This window comes from Alligator mississippiensis, chromosome 9, assembly GCF_030867095.1.
Source record: "Alligator mississippiensis isolate rAllMis1 chromosome 9, rAllMis1, whole genome shotgun sequence".
Classification (NCBI taxonomy): domain Eukaryota; kingdom Metazoa; phylum Chordata; order Crocodylia; family Alligatoridae; genus Alligator; species Alligator mississippiensis.
Genome location: NC_081832.1, coordinates 79,938,256 through 79,960,443, shown reverse-complemented (window position 1 = coordinate 79,960,443; position 22,188 = coordinate 79,938,256). Strand labels below are relative to the sequence as shown.

The window sequence follows — 22,188 nt, the reverse complement described above, 5'->3', positions numbered from 1 at the left end:
CGGGAACAGTCGAGGAACGCGTCAAAAATGTCCTAGTCCAGCACCCCCAGGCAGAAGGGGCAGGCCACTGAGGTCACTGGGTCCAGGTGACGCACAAAGTGCCGGTGGCCAGCATGCCATACACGAGTCGCCACTGCAGGTCACTAGTCTTCTTGGCGGTGGGCACCTTATACAGCGTGCACCACGCTGGGGTCCCAGGCCGCGCCAGGCGGCTGGCAAGCACCTGGGTGTGCCAGGTGTGCACCACCCACATGTAGAGGCCCTTGCGGGACAGCGTGCCAGAAGGGCAGCCCGTATTGCTGCAGGGGGGCACCGGGAGCTCAACCAGCATGTTCGGCTGCTCCGCCAGCTTGCTGGGTACCGCTGGGATGATGGGTAGTCGTGGCAAGGCGTCTTCTGCGCTGTCCGCGCCAGGGAGGGGCCAGCGCATCTGCATATGGACTTCCAGGGCGCTCACTACCTCCGTAGGGATTGCGGCCCTAACAGCCCGCAGAAGCCGCCCCGCGGTGCACACGGAGCGCGTCACAAGCCGGGCAGCCAGGGCCTCGGGTGACAGCCAGTCTGACCGAGAGGGGTCCAAGAGGTGCTCCAGGCGGGTGCAGCACGCCTCAATGAGAGCTGCCACAAGGCTGGCAGAGGCCAGGCTCGCCACGACACGATGCAGGGCCAGGTTGTGGACCAGGGCCTCTCAAACCAGTTGCAGGAACCACAGGTGCCTGGCCTGGGGACAGAGATGAAAGGCCACCCGCCAGGCCCGCACCATGCTGCGGTAGAACAGGAGAAGAACCACCCCATTCAGAAAGGTGAGGTCCAGTTGAAACAGCTCCCGCTCAAAGCCGAGGCCCCCCACTCACCGCAGGAATCGGCACACCACCTGTAGCCACGGGAGGTGGCCTTCGGTGTACATAAGCCACTGAAGGGCCTGCAGCCGATAGCCAGCCACCATGCTGGCCAGATCAATCAGGCCCTGGCCCCCCTCACCAGTGGGCAGGTACAGGGCAGCTCGTGGCAGCTAGTGGCATCCGTCCCACAGGACATCCACCAGGAGTCCCTGCAGTCTATCCAGTAGCTCCAGCACAGGGTCCAGCACCGCGCAGCGGTGACACAGGGTCGCCGCCACCACGTTGTTGATAACAAGGATGCACTCCCGGTAGGAAAGGCTGGGCAGGCACCAGCGCCACCGCTGCAGGCCGGCCTCCACTGCCTCCTCAAGGCCGTCCCAGCTGCGCGCCATGAAGGGCATCAGCCCCAGGAACACGCCCAAGACCTTGATGCCCTCGCAGCACCACACAAGGCCCCCACGCAAGTCTGGGAGAGGCGTGCCACTCCATGCGCCAAGCAGCAGATTATCACTTTTGCCCCAGTTGATGCGGGCGGCGGAGACACGCTCATAGGCCCACTGGCAATCTGCCAGAGCCTGCACGTCTTCCTGGGTGTTGAAGAAGACAGTGACATCATCTGCATAGGCCGGCAGCCGGACACGAGAGCCAGCAGACAGGCCCGTGGCCGATGGCAGGGCCATATCACTCAGGCGGCGGCGCAGCACATCTAGCACCAGCTCGATGGCCACGGCATACACCATGCCCAACACTGGACAGCCCTGGCAAATGCCCCTGCGCGCAGGGAACACAGCACAAAGCACCCCGTTCACCTCGAGCAGGCTGGAAATCTCTCGGTGCAAGACCCAGAGGGCCCCGGTGAAGAGGGGCCCAAAACCAAAGGCCTCCAGTGTCCGGAAAAGATAAACATTGCCCACGCGGTCAAAGGCCTTCTCCTGGTTTAGAAAGAGGAGGCCGACATCAAGGCCAAAGAACTCACTAGCCACAAGTAGATCCCGCACCAGGAACACGTTCTCTTGAATGATCCTGCCCGGCACACAGTAGCTCTGCTCGGGCCCGGTGACAGAGGCCATGACCGCACGGAGGCAGGTAGCCAGCACTTTGGCCACAATCTTATAGTCCGCACACAGCAGGCATACCGACCACCAGTTCTTCATGTAGACCAGGTCTCCCTTCTTAGGCAGCAAGGTCAGCACCGCACGGCGAATAGTGATCAGCAAGACCTTCTCGGCGAGGCTCTCCTGGAAAACACACAGGAGGCTGGAACCGAGAGCAGGCCAGAAGGTCTTCTAAAACTCGGCAGGCAGCCGGTCAAGGGCCGGCGCTTTGCCGCAGGCGAGGCCGGCCGTGGCAGCCAGCAGCTCTTCCAGCGACAATTCCCGCTCAAGCTCACCAGCCTCCAGAGCATCGAGACGCAGTAGGCCCTCGTGCAGTTCCCGCGTGCCCTCAGGGCACGACGGCTCGGCCGTGAACAGGTCGCAACAAAACACAACGGCACGTTCGCGTATTTCGCCCGGCTCTGTAATGACCCAGCCCTCAGGAGTCTTGAGATGATCCAAGACTTTGGTTCCTGCTCTCCGCCGCTCCAGATTCAAAAAGAAGTGACTCGGTGCATCACTTCCCACCAGCTCCTCGCAGTTGGCACAGACCCTTGCGTCACGGGCCGCACTCTCCGCCAAGTCGTGCAGGCATTTCCTGCACAGCCGGAGGCTCTCGCTCAGTGCTGCCTCGCTGCCAGCGGCCAGCAGAGCAGCCTCGAGCTCCGCCACGTCCTCCTCCAACTCCCAGATACAGCAGCGCGTCTCGTTTGCGGCCAGCTGGGTGTATTGCTGGCATAAGGCTCGGATCTGTACCTTGCCCACGTCCCACCACAGCTTCCAGGAGAAGTGGCTCGATCTCGCAGCCTCCCACCTCCGCCAAAAGTAGGCAAACCAGTCCCGGAAATAAGAGTCCTGAAGCAGGCTGACTTTGAAACACCAATACGGTGCCCGTGCACAGGCTCTCCCCGGCAGGCTCAGTTCGCTGAAGGCCACGCCATGATCAGATTGACCCGAGGGAGCGATGCAGCTGCTGCGCAGAAGGGGTAGGTGGTGCCTCGTGATATAAAGTCGATAAAGGCAAGCTATGGTCAGACCACCGGTACCCATCCTGGCCTAGGTGTACTGGCGCTCATCAGGATGCAAGCCTCACCAGACGTCCATGAGGTCTGCCCCCTCCAAGACAGCTTGCAGCTTGCGAGCGGAAGACAGGTGTGGCTCAGGCCCTGTGAGGTCAAGGCACAGACCAGTGGTGCAGTTGAAATCCCCACCGAGGAGAACCAGGTCATCATCCTCACTAGTATCGCGGAGGAGGGCAGCCAAGGTCTCGCAGAAAGCGACTCTCTGCTAGCCATCGGAGGGCGTGTAGATGTTGACAAGCAGCAGGCGGTGTTGTGCGAGGGTGACGCGGACAGTCAGCAGGCGGCCGGGGACGACCTCCTGCGGCACCGCCGTGTCAAGCTGCAGCTGCGGTGATAAGAGTGTCATGACCCCAGTGCTGAGGTTGGTGCTCTGGCTCAGGAACACCTCTCCTCGCCAGGGAGCCCACCAGGCCGCCTGGTTGAAGCTGTCAGAGTGCGTCGCTTCTAGGAAGGCGACAGCCAACCTATTCTGTCGCAGGAGCTCCAGAACGGCCTCGCGCTTCACCGAGTCTCGACAGCCATTGATGTTGATGGTGCAAATGGTTGTGCCTACCATGGGTGTGGGTGTGGGTGTGGGAGAGGAAGAGCAAAGCAAAGTGCGGGTGGAAGAGCAAACACCCAAGAGCAGAGCAAGGCAATACAGACAGATCAGGGAAGGACTACCGTGCCCTACTCTAGTCAAGCAACATGCCCAGGCCCCACTCCACTCTCACCCTCTAGCCAAGCTTGTCCAAATGGTAGGCTATCTGTCGTCTGCCGCGATCCTACTGCATAAGCTTGACTTTTGCCCTGCCAACCTTGACAAACACTTTGGGGTCCACACACCACTGGGTGATGCACCCCGCTACGTTCTTCTGCCCCAGTTAGCTTCAGCAAGGTCAGGAGTCCCCCCATAGTCAAGAGGGACCCAGAGCGGCTCCGCCAGCTTCAGGTGGATGTTGCCTACGGAAGAGCGGCGTGGTTGCACCCCAGTGTGCGAGTTTGCCCACAACTACAGTGTCAACACCCTCAACGTCCACGCACATCACCCACCTCTCGCACCCTCAACGTCCACGCACATCACCCACCTCTCGCCGTCCGAGGCAAGGACCAGCTTCGTGAGCACGTTCCCTGTCTTCTTGGGGGGGGAGGGGCCATCCCGCTCACAACATCTCTTGCAAAACTCAGAGAGCTGGATCTCCATCTCGCTAACTTCCCCATCTGATCCGCTAGCCTAGGGCGTGACCAAAGGGGCAGCAGGCTCTCCCGCCACCACCGGGGCCAGGCCACGGGAAGAGAGACATTCACCACTATCCCTATGCTATTATATTCTAAAAAAAAGAAAACAAAATAAAGAAAAGAAAAAGAAATTAAAAATAAAGAAAAGAAAAACAAAAGAAATAAAAGAAATAAAAAAAAGAAAAAAGAAAAAGAAAAGAAAGAAATAAAAGAAAAATACAAATAAAATAAGAGAAAAGAAAAAGAAAAGAAAAGAAAGAAAAGAGAAAAGAAAAAGAAAAAATGAAAAAGAAATAAAACAAAAGAAAAAAGAAAAGAAAAAAGAAAGAAAAAAGAAAAAAGGAAAGGAAAGAAAACAAAAACAAAGAAAAAAGAAAGAAAACACAAAATAACAGATCAGAAATAAAAAAAAGAAAAGAAAAGAAAGAAAAAAATAAACGAAATAAAAGAAAAAAAAAGAAAAAGAAAAAACGAAAGAAACAAAAGAGAAAAAAGAAAAAAGAAACAAAAAGAAAAAGAAAAAAGTAAAGAAAAAGAAAGAAAAGTAAGGAAAAAGAGAAAAAGAACAAAAAATAAAGAAAAGCAAGTAAAAAGAAATGAGTAAAAAAGAAAAAAAGAGGAAAAAGAAAAGAAAGGAGAAAAAATAAAATAATAGAAAAAGGAAAAAACAAAAAAAAGAAAAAGAAAAGAAAAAAGACAAAAGAAAAAACAAAACAAAAGAAAAGATAAAGTAAAAGAAGAGAAAGCAAAAGAAAACAAAAAAAGAAATAAAACAAAAAAATAAAAGAAAAGAAAAAAGAAAAGAAAGCAGAAAAGAATAAAAGAAAAAGAAAAGAAAAAGAAAAGAAAAGAGTAAGAAGAGAAAAGAAAAAAGAAAAGAGAATAGAAACAAAAGAAAAGAAATAGAAATAAAAAAAAAGAAATAAAAGAAAAGAAAAGAAAAGAAAAGAAAAAGAAATGCAGGGAGCTTCTAGAGAGAAACAGAAGAGGATGCAGGGACCTTGAGGGGGCCAGAGGCACGTTAAGGCACCACACTGCTTCAGGGGACATCCAAGAGGCTCAGGCAGCCAAGGGGCGAACTGCACAGGGGGCTTGACAGGACATGGGAGGAGATGCCAGCACCTTCAGGGGGGGAAGACCCAGATGCAGGGACCTTCAGGGGGGATCAGGGCAGATGCAGGGACCTTTAAGGGATCACAGGGAACATGCAGGAGCCTTCAAGGGCAAGGACAGGCGATACAGGGGGCTTCAGCACCAAAGACAATAAAAAGAAAAGAAAAAGAAAAAAAGAAAAGAAAAAGAAAAGAAAGAAAAAGCAAGAAAAGATAAAGAAAAAACAAACAGAAAAGAAAGAAAAAGAAACACAAGAAAAGTAAAAGAAAGAAAAGAAAATAAAACAAAGAAAAGAAACAAAACAGAAAAGTAAAGAAAGAAAGAAAAAGAAAAGAAAAAAGAAAAAAAAGAAAACAAAAGAAAGAAAAGACAAAATAAAAAAGAAAGTAAAGAAAAAAGAAAGAAAAAGAAAGAAAAAGAAAACGAAAGAGAAAAAAGAAAGAAAAAAAAGAAATAGAAAAAAGGAAAAAAGAAAAAAGAAAAGAATCAAAAGAGAAAAAAGAAAAGAAACAAAAAAAAGAAAAAAAAAAAGAAATGCAGGGAGCTTGCAGAGAGAAACAGAAGAGGATGCAGGGACCTTTAGGGGGCCAGAGGCACGTTAAGGCACCACACTACTTCAGAGGACATGCAGGAGGCTGAGGGAGCCAAGGGGGGAAGGGCACAGTGGGCTTCACAGGACATGAGAGGAGATGCCGGCACCTTCAGGGGGGAAGAGGGGGGATGCAGGGACCTTCAGGGGGGAATAGGGCAGGTGCAGGGACCTTCAAGAGGTCACAGGGAACATGCAGGAGCCTTCAAGGGCAAGGACAGGGGATGCAGGGGGCTTCAGCACCAAACACAAAGAAAAGAAAAGAAAAAAAAGAAAAAGAAAAAAGAAAAGAAACAAAAGAGAAAAAAGAAAAAAAGAAAAGAAAAAGAAAGAAAAGTAAAGAAAAAAAAGAAAGAAAAGAACGTAAAAAGAAATAAGAAAAAGAACAAAAAGAAAAGAGAAAAAAGAAAAAGAAGAAGAAAGAAAAAGAATAGCAAAAGAAAAGAGAAAGAAAAAAACGAAAAATAAAAGAAAAAGGAAAGAAAACAAAAAAAGAAAAGAAAAAGAAAAAAGAAAAAGAAAAGAAATAAAAGAAAAAAGTAAAGAAAAGAAAAGAAAGAAAAGAAAAAAGAAAACAAAGAAAAGAAAACAAGGAAAAGAAAACAGAAAAGAATAAAAGAAATAAAAGAAAAAGAAAAAAGAAAAGTAAAGAAAAAAAGAAGAGAAAAAAAGAAAAAAGAAAAGAAAAAGAAAGAAAAGAAAGAAAAGTAAGAAATAGAAGAGAAAAGGAAAAGAAAAGAAAGAAAAGAAAAGAAAAGAAAAAGAAATGAGAGAAAAAAAGAAAAGAAAGAAAACAAGAAAAAATAAAACAAAAGAAAAGAAAGAAAAGAAAGAAAAAAGAAAGAAAAGAGAAGAAATAAAAGAAAACAAAGAAAAGAAAAAAAGAAAAATAAAAGAAAACAAAGAAAAGAAAAGAAAAAGAGAAAAGAAAGAAAAGAAAAAGAAAAAAGACAAAGAAAAGAGAAATGAAAAGAAAACAGAGAAAAGAAAAGAAAAAGAAATAAAGAAAAGAATAAAAGAAAAGAAAAGAAAAAAGAAAAAGAAAATTAAACAAAAAGAAAAAGAAAAAAATGAAAAGAAAAAAGAAAGAAAAGAAAGAGAGGAAAAACAAAAAGAAAAGAAAGAAAAAAGAGAAATAAAAGAATAGAAAAAAAGAAAGAAAAGAAAACAAAAGAAAGAAAAGAAAGAAAAAGAAATGCAGGGAGCTTGGAGAAACAGAAGAGGATGCAGGGACCTTGAGGGGGCCAGAGGCACGTTAAAGCACCACACTGCTTGAGCGCACATGCAGGAGGCTGAGGGAGCCAAGGGGGGAAGTGCACAGTGGGCTTCACAGGACATGAGAGGAGATGCCAGTACCTTCAGGGGGGAAGAATGGGGATGCAGGGACCTTCAGGGGGGAATAGGGCAGGTGCAGGGACCTTCAAGGGGTCACAGGGAACATCCACGAGCCTTCAAGGGCAAGGATGGGGGATGCAGGGGGCTTCAGCACCAAAGAGAAAGAAAAGAAAAGAAAAGAAAAGAAAAGAAATAAAGGAAAGAAAAGAAAGGGAAAAAAAAAGAAAAGAAAAAGAAAAGAAGAAAGAAAAGAGAAAAGAGAATAGAAAGAAAAGAAAAGAAAAAGAAATGTAGGGAGCTTGTAGAGAGAAACAGAAGAGGATGCAGGGACCTTGAGGAGGCCAGACGCACGTTAAGGCACCACACTGCTTGAGGGGACATGCAGGAGGCTGAGGAAGCAAAGTGGGGAAGTGCACAGGGGGCTTAACAGGACATGGGAGGAGATGCTGGCACCTTCAGGGGCGAAGAGGGGGGATGCAGGGACCTTCAGGGGGGAACAGGGAACATGCAGGAGCCTTCAAGGGCAAGGATGCGGGATGCAGGGGGCTTCAGCACCAAAGACAATGAGATACACGGAGCTTGACGAGACCAGAGAGGGGTTAACACACCAGGACACTTGAGGGCTGATGAAGGAGGAATACAAGCAGGTTGAGAGGGAAAGGTAAAGGGACGGGGGGGGCGGGATGCAGGCAACTTCAGGCAGAAACACAGGGGAATGCAGAGACCTTGAGAGACCTGGAGAGGAGGACATTAAGGCAGCAGGGACTTGAGTGAACATGCAGGGGCCTAAACAGGAAAGAGGGACAGATGCAGGGGGCTTGAGGGGCAAACAGCAGGATTTACGAACCTTGAGAGGGCCAGAGGGTGTTAAAGCAGCAGAGGGCTTGACGGGACATGCAAGCAGCTTGAAGGGCAAAGAGCGGAGATTCACAGGGCTTGAGGGGGAAACGGGAGGATGCAGGAACCCTAAGAGGGCCGGAAGCTTGTTAAGGCAGCACAGGGCTTGGCGAGACATGCACAGGGCTGGAGGAGCAAAGAGGAACAACGCACAGGGCTTGGAGGGAAAGCAGCGGGGATGCACAGGGCAGTTAAGGCAGCAGCACGCTTAAGGGGACATGCAGGGGACTGGGGGAGCAAAAAGGGAATGCAGAAACCTTGAGGGCACACAAATGTGGATGCATGGTGCTTCACAAACCCAGAGGGGGAATCCAGGGCACTTGCCAGAGCCAGAGGGGGATTAAGGCAGAAGGACGCGAGAGCGGACAAACAGCACATTTGACAAGCAAACAGGGGGGGTGCAGGAAGCTTGAGGGGACGCAAGGGGCGATGCAGAGTAATGCAGAAACAGAGAGTGTGCAAGCAGTTTGACAGGCCTACAGGGGAATCAAGGCAGCAGCGAGCTTGAGGGGACATGCAGGAGGATGAAGGAGCAAAGAGGAGAGGTGAAGCAAGGTTAACAGGACACAAGCAGGGATGCAGGGAGCTTCAGGCAGAAACCGGGGGGGGGGGGGGGAATCCAGGGACCCTGAGCGGGCCAGACAGGGGTTAAGGCAGCACAGTGCTTGACACGGCATGCACGAGGCTTGACGGGAAAACATAGGCAATCCAGGGAGCTTGAGAGGGCCAGAGGGCACTTAAGGCCCGGGGGGGCTTGAGGGCACATGCAGGAGGCTGGAGGAGCAAAGGCAACGCTCCAGGCAGCTTGAGGGGCCACAAGGGGGAATGCAACAAGCTTGAGACAGAAAAAGTGGGAGATGCAGGGACCTTGAGAGGGGCCACACACACGTTAAGGCACCAGGGCCTTCACAGGGGACGCAGGGGCCTGCCGGAGGCTTCAGGAACACAGAGCAGGGATACACGTCGCTTGAGGGGGCCAGACAGAGCTTAAGGCAGCAGGAAGCTTCAGGGGCAAAAAGACAGGATACATGGAGCTTGAGCCAGAAACACTGGGAGATGCAGGGGGCTGGAAGAGCAAAGACAAGGGATGTAGGGAGCTCAAGGGGTAAATACAGGGGATGCATAGAGCTTCACAAGGAAACAGGGGGCACACAAGGACCTTGAGGGCACAAGAGGAGGGTTGCAGCAGCAGGGGTCTTGACAGGACATGTAGGGCACTTGACAGGCAAAAAGAGGGGATGCAGCGGGCTTCAGGGGGAAAGGCAGAGAAATGTAGGAACCTTGAGGGACCCAGAGCACAATTTAACACAGCAGGGGGCTTGACAGAGCATGCACAAGGCTTCAAGAGGAAAGACAGGGGATGCAGGGGACATGACAGGCAAACAGGAGGAATGCAGGGAGCTTGAGGGGGCCAGAGCGGAGTTAAGGCAGCAGCAAACTTGAGGGGACTTCAGGAGGCTGGAAGAGCAAAGAGGGGGGGTGCAGGGGGCTAGAGGGTACACAAGGGGGGATGCAGCAACCTTGAGGTGAAAAAAGTGAGGGATGCAGAGACGTTCAGGGGGCCCAGACACAGCTTAAGGCAACAGGGGCTTGAGAGGACATGCAGGAGCCTGCAGCGGGCTTGAGCGGGAAAGATGGGGGCTTGCGGAGGCAAGAGGCAGGTTAAGGCAGCACGGGGCTTGACAGCAGATACAGGTAGCTTGAGGCAGAACAAGTGCCGGCTGCAGGGACCTTGCAGTTAAACAGCAGGGAAGCTAAAGGCCTTGGTGGTTAAACAGCTCTTCCACTTTACAGAGCCAAGGGACACTGCCAGTAAGGAACAAGGAGAGAAAGGGACAAGGGGCAGGGTGTTAAAGGCCATTGCAGAGGGTTACAGGGATAAAATAAACGGGCCTTAAAAAGGCACACGTTATGGACGGGCCACACGCTGGCTGGCTTAGTGCAAAAAATGAAGCAGCCAAAACCAGCCAAGTTCACAGCTCAAGGCAAGCAGCAGGACAAAGGGGGCAACTGGTGGGGGGCAGCAGGGACAGGTTGGGTAACAGAACACAAGCGGGGCAAGCAAGTGCAAATATATGACCTTCGCCGTCGGTCTCTGTGGTGTCTGGTGCTCGGTCCAGTGTCAAACAAGCCAAAGAAACCAGACCTGTGTTTTATTAAACTGCAATATGCCAGGACCCAGGTTTTCAGCACCCTGCACGTTCCTTCCTTTTCCAACAGGAAGGCAATTAGGCAGTGGGCAGCCCTGAGGAGCACCCCTGAACTTTCACTATGCATTTTCTACTTAGCGAACAGCTTTGTATCTTTTGAAAAAGTATCGTATCTAACCAAGGGCATAGAGTAGGTTGTTTAGGCAGGGGGAGATTGCTTGTTGCTTAGTTGCTAATTGCTGGCCTCGCTAGTAGGAAAAGCTGTATCAACAAAGTCCGGGGAAAGTTGGAAGGGGGGTTACTTGCGGGGAGTTGGAAGGGGGGTTGCTTCCTAGGCTGGCTGAATACCAGCTGCTACATGAGCAAATTACCTATTAGGAAGCCCAGTTCAGCTGGCTAGGGGTAGTCTGTACCTAGGGGGCGAAGTGCGCATGGACCAAAAGAGACAACCTCTAGTGACTGTACAGTGTGTAAGGCGAGAAGAGGCTATATAAGGCTGATACCCACTTGGGTGGGTGTGCTTGCTTTGCAAACGATTGCCAAGCACTGCTTTCTGTGCAGAAATAAAGATTAAGTTGGATCCTTCATCCCTCTGTCTTTACTGGCACAAGCGCACCAGGCATGAACTCACTGTCCTTTGGGGACAACAGCCCATGCATGTGCATGCACGCACACAAGCACACACACACACACACACACACAAGCACACACACACACACATTCAGGCCCCACCAGAGGGAAAGTGTCAGACAAGGCTGCAGGCAGGCATGCATGGGATCCGAGGCAAAAATGTGCAGCCAAAGGGCGGGGACAGGGAGCAGAACAGAGCCCCAGGCAGCTAGATGGGCAAGGGGGGACTCCCAAGCACAGCACGGGGCACAAGACCCCGGCATGTATATGCCAGGCAGGCACAGATGCAGGCTGGCAGCTGCAAGTGCACTGCTCCCCACCCTGCACCACACCCGGGACAGGAGATCCGAAACAGAGCCCGGGGGCGCCAGTCAGCTCGGGGCTCCGCGGCCCGCTGCACGCCCCCCCCCCACGGCCGGGACCCGCCGGGAGAGCGAAGCAAGTGGAGCCGGGTGCTCCGGCCGCCGGGAGCGCCCCCAGCAGTCAGCAGGACCGTCACCTGGGCGGCACGGGACACGCGCGGGGCCACCGGCGACCCCGGGTCTCCCCCACTGCACAGCGAGTGGCCACGAGTGGGGGCAGGACGCGCGCGGATTCGCGATCTGCTCCCGGCCCCGGGGCTCTCCCCACGCGCCCCGCGCAGCTTCCGGCCCCGCCGCCGCACCCACCACGGGGGGGGCTCACTTCCCCCCCCCAAACTTACCGCACGGAGCCGCTCCCCACCGCCGCTCGCTTGCACGTGGCCGTCACGTGACGCCCCCCCCACCCCCCTGCCCCATGCAGCCATGCGCAGGAATCCGCGCTCTTCTCGCAGCTCCCGAAAAACCCGGACCCGGGGGGGGGGGAGCAGCCGGGATGGACCGGGGCGAGCACCGGGAAGACAGCTCAGCGCCGCCCCCGCGGGCCACACCGCGCACGAAGGGGACAGCCCGGCTCCGCGCTACCCCGGGCCCGGGACAATAGAGCCTCCGCCCTCGGCCACAGGGCCCGCTTCGGCCCACGATCCCTCCCTGCCTCGCGGACCCAGGGCCCAGACGCGGGGAGCTCCCCTGCCCGGACCCGTCCCACCCGCCTCGCAGCGCACGGGACACGAGCACCCAGCCCTGCCCCTGCCCCCCACGAGAAAAGTAATAAATACAAAAAGTAAATAAACTCAATGCAGCAGGTACCAGAACCATTTCTCCTTTATTTTATTTTTCCAGGCTGACCCAGAAGTTCCTCTACATGTTACATACAAAAAGCTCAACATATAGGAGGTGAGCAAACAGCCATGTACAAAACAAACCACCAGCAAGAAAACATTGCCAACCTCACAACAAACAGGCAGAACACAAACAACACAAAGACACACACAAACATCACCAAACAAAGCAAACAAGCAACGGAGCACAGCACGATCCCACCACCCCCAGGCAGGCAGCTTCGCACCCCTGTCACCCCACCGAGCACACACATCCTCCTGGCACCTCTTCCACCTCACACTCAAAGTGATGGGTTTCTCTTTATTGTTAACAGTATACTACAGAAAACTATTTTATTTCAGGGTAATTTAGATTATTAAATAGTATTACCTTTGTAGCTAAACACTAGGCATGACCTGTGGCCTAGCAATCTTGCTGACCACAAGACAGAATGATTTCTAAGCCAGTCATTTTCTTATGTCAGGTGCCTTAATTTCTGCTTTTTTCTAACAAAATGGTTAAGTCTGTGTACTGGGTACCAGCTGCAGCTAGGAGTCAGATAAGATAAGGCGGGGGGGGGGGGGCCCAGAGGCAAGAAGATGGTACAGCGGAGTACAGGATAACAGATTGCAGTGTGTAAGATAACACTAACTTTTTTCCTCTGCAAAAGTACTGAGATTTGTAATGCACCATGTAAGGAGATGATTACCATAAGTATTGCATATTCAATAACCTTGTAGTTTCTTTCTTAGAAAATGTATACAAGACAGCCTCACCCTTAAGTCGAGGCCATTTTACCTCTTTACTGTTTTATGGTCTTTACTCGAGTAGATAAACTGCAGTTACCCCTTCACCCGTGTTGTCTGGTCTCTAAGCCAGCTAGACAACGAACACCAGGGAGTTTTCTCCCACGACATCAGCCCAGCACCCAGGCTCTTCGTAACTACTTCTGCTTCTACTCCCCTTCTCCACAGGAACCATCACCTTGGCTGCACCCCCCTCACACCCAAACACAACGACCAGCAACACCACGCAGGCCCAAGAGGCACTACAAGGCAGGGGCCTTGGAGGGACAAGAAGGTGGTTGAGCTGACAGGGGGAGGGGGGTGCCTCTGTTGCACAAACGGCTAGTTTCGTGTTTCTGGAGGCTTTTTCCATATACCTCAAGAGAGAGTTATACACACTTAGGCTGGATCCATTTCAACTATGTTTGTTTGCAAACAGATCGACAACGGAGCTCAAACCTCAAAGTCATGTTAACCCCTAGCCATGCCCGAAAATACATTTTTATACCTCTCCTAAACAAGATTCCATTGTGGCAATCTGTCATTTGCTACAGTTTTCTGCAAAGTTTATGTGCAAAGCAGGCAGTAACTAATCTGTGTTCCCACAGGACTCAGCCTTATCATGAAGCAAGCGTTGTTCAGACTGTTCTCTCCCCCTAACACGACCCCCCCGCCTCCTGGCCCCGCAGTGATGGGGGAGAGAGAAGAAGAAACAATTTCCAGTTTACAGTTTTCAGCTGAGAAGCCTTTGGTGTAGTGAGATGATACATTTTTGCAATACCTCCACTATGGGCAACAACAAAACAAAGCTGAGTAACAGACGGCTCTGCTTTCCCCATCAGAGAAATTGTCTGGCCAGGCTCCCAATCTCGTAAGGGAACACCTGCAGACTTTCTTAACCCTAAGGGGGCTCCTATCCCAGCTGAGACTCCAATAAGCAGGAGACGAGGGTGTGGTCTTTTCAGTTTATTTGGCTGAAGGTCCCCTGTCCTCGTAAGGGCAGAGAGACCCCGACTCCAACTCAACACATACTTATGAACTTTCGTTACATAAGCCTTTCCCATAACACATGTGCAAAACCCAGCAGAAAATTGCTAAAATGGCATGACTTTGCTCACCCCGCATGGTTGGGCCCAATCACCTTGCTTGTCCGCCAAGATTGACATATCAGCAGCAATCTTAGTGCAAGGTTGCATCAGCCAGCATTGATCCAAGGTCATACAGAGGTCACATTAATTTTCTAACAATATTTTCTAACACCCCTTCCAAAGAGAGGGCTCGAGCTTATGGCTCAGAAACCTTCAACATCCTCCTTCCTGCTGTGGTGGGAGAAAACTCCCAGGAGGAGTTTGTTGTCTAGCTGCAATAGAAACCAAGCAACGCAGGTAAAGATTTACTGCCGTTTATTTGCTCGAGCAATGACCATAAGCCAGCAAAAAGCCAAAATGCCCCCCACTCAAGGGTGGGGTGTTCTTTTAGACTTTTTACAATAAGGCAAGACTACAGGGTGTGGTGGGAGAAATCTCCCTAAGGTCGGTTGTCTAGCTGTAATTTGATTGACAGACAACGCGGGTAAAGAAAGACAGCTGTTTATTTGCTCGAGCAAAGACCATAAAGCCAGCAAAAGGCAAAAAGGCCCCCCCTCAAGGGTGAGGCGATCTTTTATATTTTTTTACAACAAAGCAAAACTATATGGTTAACAAAAAGCAATACTTGGGACGGTGATCTATAAATCTTTGTGACAGCATATTTTTATTAAGCTGAACTAGCACTTTTTAAAGCTAAAAGTTAAGTAACAGTAACATTATGTTAGCAAAACCTTATACAGTAGAAGATATTTTTCAAGGACACAACCAGTAAGCTCAAACAATGGTTTCTCTGTTTTATCTTACTTTTTGCTGTAGCTGATTTTTTTTAGCACACAGACACAGATTCACTTTTTAACTCAGAAAATGCTTGGTGTAGTTAAAATGATTACTTGACATAAGCAAAGGCCTAGCTATCATTCTGCCTTGTGGTCAGCTGCATTGCTAGGCCACAGGTCATGCCTTGTATTCAGCTGTAAAGCTAATACTTCTTAATAATCCAAATTATTGTTAACCTAACAGTATGCTATCAGAAAACTATTCTATTTCAGGGTAATAACAAACTTGCGCACTACAAGGGTTAACCAAAAGCAATACTTGGGCGGTGCTTTACGAATCTTCATAACAGCATATTTCTATTAAGCTGAACTAGCACTTTCTAAAAGCTACAAATTAATTGTGAGACAAATTGTCTGACCAGACTCCCAAGCTGGTAAGGGAACACCTGCAGACTCTCTTAACCCAAACAGGGCTCGTTTCCCAGCTGAGACTCCAATAAGCAGCAGACAAGGGTGTGGTCTTTTCAGTTTATTGGGCCGAAGGTCCCCTGTCCGCATAAGGGAACAGAGACCCCAACTGCAACTCAACATGTAGCTTTATAAACTCTCGTTACATAAGCTCCTTCATAACACATGTGCAAAACTCAGAGGAAATCAAGAAGATGGCTTGGCTTTGCTCACCCCGCATGGTTAGGCCCAATCACCTTGTTTGCCCGCCTATATTGACAGATCATGGCAATCTTACTGCAAGGTTGCATCAGCTAGCATTGCCCAAAGGTGATACAAAGGTCACACTGATTTTCCAACAATAGTTTCTAACAATCCCCCCTTACAGCCACAGGCCTATGGCCTGCTGGCCATTTCCCAGGTTTGCATAATATTGAGATTAATTACTTTTTGCTTAACTCAAACTACACAGGCTGTAATTACAGCAATTATTACAATAATAACCAAGAAGATTCCTAATCCCCATAAAATGTATTCTAAGATATACCTTCCCCACATTCCTAAAGTTGAGGCAATCCGTTCTATTACTGACCAACTTCGCAAAGAAGTCGTGCTGTGTCTCGAATTGTTTTTACTGCAGCAGTTATGTTGTCAGAGTGGTCAGGAATATAGGTGCAGCAGGGTCCTCCTGTGATTAAAGCACATACCCCTCCTTCTCTAGCTAACAAATAGTCTAAAGCGAAGCGATTTTCTAAAGTCATAGCATGGTTGCAAGAAGCCTGGTCTTGCACTAATTCAATGCCCTCTGCTGTGCTATTGGCAATAAGTTCTAACGCATGTGCTAGTTGATTGATGCGGTAGTATGAGGATCTCTGGGGCAAGGTACTGAACCGTCTCTGTAAATGGTATAGTTAACATACAAACAACTTGGCTTTGCAAAGGAGCTGTATGTGCAAGACGTGAAACAGCCGTGACTCCAAGCCCAAGTTTTATTAGGGGCGGAGCATCGGATAGAACCTTCCATACATTGCCATACATAAGGACGCTGCAAGGAACTGCAGGGAGCAGACACATTCCAGGGGATGTAACCTTTCTTTTCAGCTTCTTTAGTCCCCACTGCAGTATTGTTAGGCCAAATTAAGTGTGTGGCATTAATGGTTAGTTTACAACCTGGTTGCCATCCTAAAAATCTCTTTTCCTATTCCATGAGGATTTTCCCAACACACCTGGGCAGATAACATGATGTCTGAAAGTACTCTCTCTTTAAAATAAGGATTGTCCTCCCAGGTACTTATTCCAGCTCTATCCGTATCAACCCACTCTGGATTAGAAAAAATCCCTTCCCAAGAGATTAAAGAATAGGGTGGAAAGTTAGTAGAAGGAGACTGTGTACCACATATCCAACCATTAGACAAATTTTAGGACTTGTGCTATAGCTATAGTGGAAATCAGGTAAGTATTATCTTTCCACTGGTCTTCCTGTTCTGTATCGCTTTCCCATAAATAGCCATGGTGTTTTATGCATCAAGAGCAATAATCCTGTTAGGATAGCCCGGTGAAATGCCATTATTAACTTATAACCTTCCCTGCATCCACAGTGAAATACAAACACAAAGTATAACAAGAAAGATAATACAAAGCAAGCTTAATACACGTATCATTTCTATTAAGGAGTCTGAACGGTCCACGATTCTCCAATTCTTTCTAGCCATAAAGGCGGAACAGCAGCTGACCGGTCATTACTTGCCGATACCAGGTTTGAGGCGACTGCGATGAATCCGGCCCTCTTTCTCGGCGATTTTCACAGCAGCGTGTATAGTAAGAAGAACTTGGTACGGACCTGCCCAGACTTGGGCTGAGGCGGTTTTTCGCCGATGTTGTTTTACCCAAACTCAGCGTCCCGATTGATAGGAGTGAAGGTTACAGTCCAGGGGTACCGGCTGAACCAAAGCAGCTGACCTGCGTAAACACTAGAGAGACTCCTGTAAGGATAAAACATAACTAATTAAAGCTTCATCTCCGCCGAGTAAGCTAACATGCAGATTTTCCCATCTCTTATATAACAGGAGCGTGACCAAACAACAACTCGTAGGGGGACAAGGTTGAGAGGCCATTTGGGTTTTGTTCTTATAGCAAACAGCACCCTTGGTAAGGCATCTGACCATTTCAATTTGGTTTAGGAGCAGATCTTTCCTAAAAGGGATTTTATACTCCGATTCATACTCTCTACCTGACCCGAGGACGGAGGGCGATAGGGTGCGTGGAAGTATGTTATTATTCCAAAAACTCTGTAAACTTCTTTTAAAACAGTTTCTGTAAAGTGAGTTCCCCGGTCAGAGTTTATTCCTCCTGGAATGCCGAAATGTGGGATGATTTCTTTTAATACGGGTTTGGCTACTGCTACTGAATCCGCTTCTCGAGTGGGGAAAGCTTCTGGCCATCCTGTTACTTGATCTACCACTACTAGGCAGTGCTTGAAATTTACAGCTTTGAGCAAATCCATGTCGTTTTTCAAAGGGTAAATAGGCCCACGGTCGGGCCCCTTGTAATTTTGTGTCTCCTCTGTATTTGTTGAAGGCTCTGCACTCTGAACATTGCAGAGTTATTCGGGCAGCTTCTAGATGTATACCTGGAGCAAACCAGGTGGAGAGGACCTGTTCTGCTATTTCTCCTTTTCCCGACTGACAGCATCTGTGGACATCCTGAGCCAGACTTCGGAGCAAGGTGCGAGGAGCAATTGGTCTACCGTCTGGCACACGTCACACTGCATCCTTTCCTTGCGCAGCTTCCCACTTTTGGACCCATATAGATACTTCATCCGCTGGGACTTTGTCATAAATAACAGACAAGGGTGGAAGAACAACTTGAGATGCAAGGAGACTTCCTTTAGTTTGTAGTGCAGCGGCTCTAGCTACAGCATCTGCGAGATGCTTTCCTTTAGCGATGTCAGTATCTTCTCTGGAATGTCTGGGACCGTGCATTACCGCTATATCACCTGGTAACACGACAGCCTCTAGCAGTTCTTGGACTTCCGTGGCATTGCTGATTACAGCATCAGAGGACGTGATAAAACCTCTTTGTCACCAGGACCGTCCTAGCGCATGACAGATACTAAAAGCATATTTAGAGTCAGTATAGATAGTGACCCTGGAGGCTGTGGCCAATTTGCATGCTCGTCAGAGTGCCGCTAGCTCAGCGGCCTGGGCGTTGGTCCCTGCTGGCAGAGGTTGTGCTGTAGTAGGAGAGCTTCCACTGAATGAGATATTTCAAGCACAAGAGAGTGTCCTAACACTAAATCTTGAGCCTTTTGAACTAGCACAGCGGCAGCAGCGACTGCTCTAAGACAGAGAATTGCTGCCCTTGCTACAGGATTTAACTGAGCAGAATAGTATGCTATGGGACGATTAGAAAATCCCCATGGCTGAGTTAAGACACCTGAAGCAACGCCTTGATTCTCATGAGTAAGTAGGGTGAAGGGTTTCTGGTCTGTAGTTTATAGAGTAGATTTCTTCCAAGGAGGTGCACTACAGTTCCTTCAGCTAATAGGAAAGCATGAATGGTGGTCAAGGGTCCTATCTGCACTTGTGTTTCAGTGCCACGGGGCACTTGCATAGATTTTCCAATTACTCTCGTAATCTTTTCAGATCCTGAGACTGCAATTCCCGCCCTTTCTGGAGATTCTCCCAGTGAGGACAGATCTGCTCCTCTATCTATAAGACATTTATAAATTTTCCTGCTATTTGAAGTGGTACATAAGGGGATGAAGGGGCGCAGGTATACTCAAAAGAGGAAGGTTCCCCTAAATACATCGTGTGGACGAGCCGCCCCCTTATTTCACTGGGAGTCATCTATATCTTGTTGCAAACTCTGGACCCAGGGATCTGTAGGATCGGTGCTGGCAGCCCGGTTGTTTCCCTGGGTTCCCCCCTTTCTTCCTCCATAAGGGGGAAGTCCCTTAGGGCAGTTTGGGCGTTCTCGTCTCCAATGCCCCAATTGTTTACAATAATTGCACACATCATTGGGGGCAGGTTGATTCATATCTACCCATGTGGGGTTGTGTGTGTGTAAATGTGAATATGTCAGGATACTTGCCTGTGTGCCACAGACACTTGGGTTCTGTACATGTGTGCTAGACTGTGTCCGCGAGAGCACATATGCATGTGTCAGACACCTGAGTTCCATGTGTGTGTGAGCATGCACGTGTCACAAGCACCTGGGCTCTGGGTACGTGTGTGAGACTGCACGTGCATGTGTGCGAGGATGCACATTTGTGTGCAAGTGTGTCACGGACACCTGTTGGGGCACATGTGTATGTCGCAGTGTGTTTTGGGGTTCTGTGCAGGCGCATGTCTGTAAGGGACTCTGAGCAGGCGTGACTGCATGTGTGATGGGGGTGTGCAGCTGTCATTACATGTGTACAAGAGCAGGTGTATGACCTGATTCAAACGCTACCTAGTATGTCCTGCTATGGGACTGAAAGTAGGCTCCGAGGAGGCAGGTACAGACCCTGACACTCCTGTTACGGGAGGAGAGGAGCCTGATGGAGGGGTAAAAGGTGCCGGAAGGGCCACGGCCTAAGCGGCCGGGTTTATTATGGCTGGTCCCCTAGTCACCAATGGTGGCATAGCGGGAGAATAAGGGGGAGAAGACACCACAGACGTTGTTGAGCGGCCAGAAGTAATCAGTTTTTTTTTTCCTCTGCAGAATTAAATCCATCAAATCACACCAGAGATACCAATAATCCATTAGTCGGGGATGGGGTTCCTCTAGGAACCCCCTGAGGTACCTTCATTTATCTACACTGAGGGATCCCAACACTGGCCACTGAAGTTCAGGGTTTTTATAAGTGTAGCCGGGCCAGACACTAGTACATAAGGCTATAGCGCGCTTCTTACTCAATTGGCCATGTCCAGATAACTTATTCCAGTTGCTTAACAATTCTCCAAGAGGACTACTAGCCAGAATTGACTGTTTCTGTCCCATCGTCATTCTTGGCGGACATCCCTTTCCCAGATGACCTGATATACTATTAAGCTCCCCAAAAACCCTGCTTTCTTGGCTGCCCTAGACCTAACCAACCTGGAAAGGCAGGCTTCTAGGATGCCTCAAACAGGTTGGAGGACTTATCCAGTTAAAAGGTCAGAAACAGAGACGGTTCCTCGGTGCGCGAATGGAGACATAAAATGCGCCACACAGATTTATCGGCTCAAAAGAGTCGAACGGGCAATTGACTAAAATTGCCTGTGTGCCCAGGTTTGAGGATCCGGAGAACAGACTGGCCTATAACACGTTAGACAAGACATACACAACATATAAAAGACCACACCGTGCCAGTAAAATTGAAGGAGTCACCTTATCGTCCCGCCGTGTCTGCAGCCTTAACCCAAGACTCCCGTGGTGAACTCACCTCTGTTACGGCCGGCCGGAGGTTGGGTTTAGGCGGCAGCGGCGACGCGACGAGAAGGGTGCTCCTGGCTGGCTCGCCAAATTGTGAGAGAAATTGTCTGACCAGGCTCCCAATCTGGTAAGGGAACACCTGCAGACTCTCTTAACCTGAACAGGGCTCGTTTCCCAGCTGAGACTCCAATAAGCAGGAGACGAGGGTGTGGTCTTTTCAGTTTATTCGACCAAAGGTCCCCTGTCCTCGTAAGGGCAGAGAGACCCCCGACTGCAACTCAACACATAGATTTATAAACTCTGGTTACATAAGCTCCTTCATAACGCATGCGCAAAACTCAGAGGAAATCACCAAGATGGCTTGGCTTTGCTCACCCCGCACGGTTGGGCCCAATCACCTTGTCTGCCCGCCTATATTGACAGATCATGGCAATCTTACTGCAAGGTTGCATCAGCCAGCATTGACCAAAGGTCATACAAAGGTCACATTGATTTTCCAACAATATTTTCTAACCTAAGTAACAGTAACATTATGATATCTTAGCAAAAACTTGCACAGTACTAGATACTTCTTAAGGACACGATCACTGTACTTAGAACAATGCCTTCTTCCTCTTACCTTGTTCCTTGCTGTATCTGGTTTACAGCACACAGACAGATTCACTTGCTGCATTTTACTCAGAAAATAGTCAACACAGTTAAAATGATTACTTAACATAAGCAAAGGCTTAGCTATCATTCTGCCTTGTGGTCAGCAGCATTGCTAGGCCACAGGTCATGCCTTGTATTCAACTGCAAAGCTAATACTTCTTAATAATCTAAATTATTGTTAGCCTAACAGTAGGCTATCAGAAAACTATTTTATTTCAGGGTAATAACAAACATGCTCACCACACTGCTCAGGGACCAAACCAGACAACCACCCCGCCCCAGCCAAACACACACTGCTACGACAGGCTCCCAGCCCTGTACGACACGGTAAACATGGCAGTCAGGCAGAATAAAACCCATTGCTCTGACCCAGCACCCCAACACCAACAAGAACCCTGCACAAGCAGGTCCAAAACCTCCAACCCCCCAGCACTGCAATTCTCAACCTCACTAGCACAGAAGCCACAGAGGCAGCCCGGGCCCCGCGCCCGGCCGGCCCTTCTGCTTCCATGCTAGCTGGCTCCAGCATTGCCGTGCTCAACAGTTGAAAGCTCTGGGCCTGCTTGCCCAGCGGTTCCTGCAAGTGTCTGGGTGCTGGTCCAACTACAGGGTCACAGGAATGGATTTCACCTCTGGTCACCCTAGGTCCACCCACAGCACAGACAAACTGACCCAAACATACTACTTGCAAACCCCTGGCTCCAGGATCATAAAGCTGAGGACACTCCCAAACCCACCCCACACCCCCACGCAGAATCCCAATACAGAAGGGACATTCCAACGTAGCGGGCAACATCCGGCCGGTCCGTGTCTGTCATCCAACACTGTCCCACGGCTCTTCCACGATGCAGTCCTCTCACCTACTTCCCTCCATGCAGGCCAGGACCCTGGCAAGAACACAGAACACACTTTC

General features: G+C 49.5%; 1 long non-coding RNA gene across 48 annotated transcripts in view; it reads right to left on the bottom strand.

Annotated features, from left to right (window-relative positions):
- Positions 1-12,116: 12,116 nt before the first annotated feature.
- Positions 12,117-22,188, bottom strand: part of LOC132243365 (uncharacterized) — a 46,778-nt gene continuing 36,706 nt past the window's right edge. For 44 of the 48 annotated variants that reach the window (XR_009454900.1, XR_009454896.1, XR_009454895.1 and 41 more), the window contains one exon: positions 12,117-22,162. This is a non-coding gene — a long non-coding RNA (uncharacterized LOC132243365). The remainder of the gene's footprint in view (positions 22,163-22,188) is intronic. The other 4 variants (XR_009454870.1, XR_009454867.1, XR_009454868.1 and 1 more) reach the window with 2 other exon arrangements.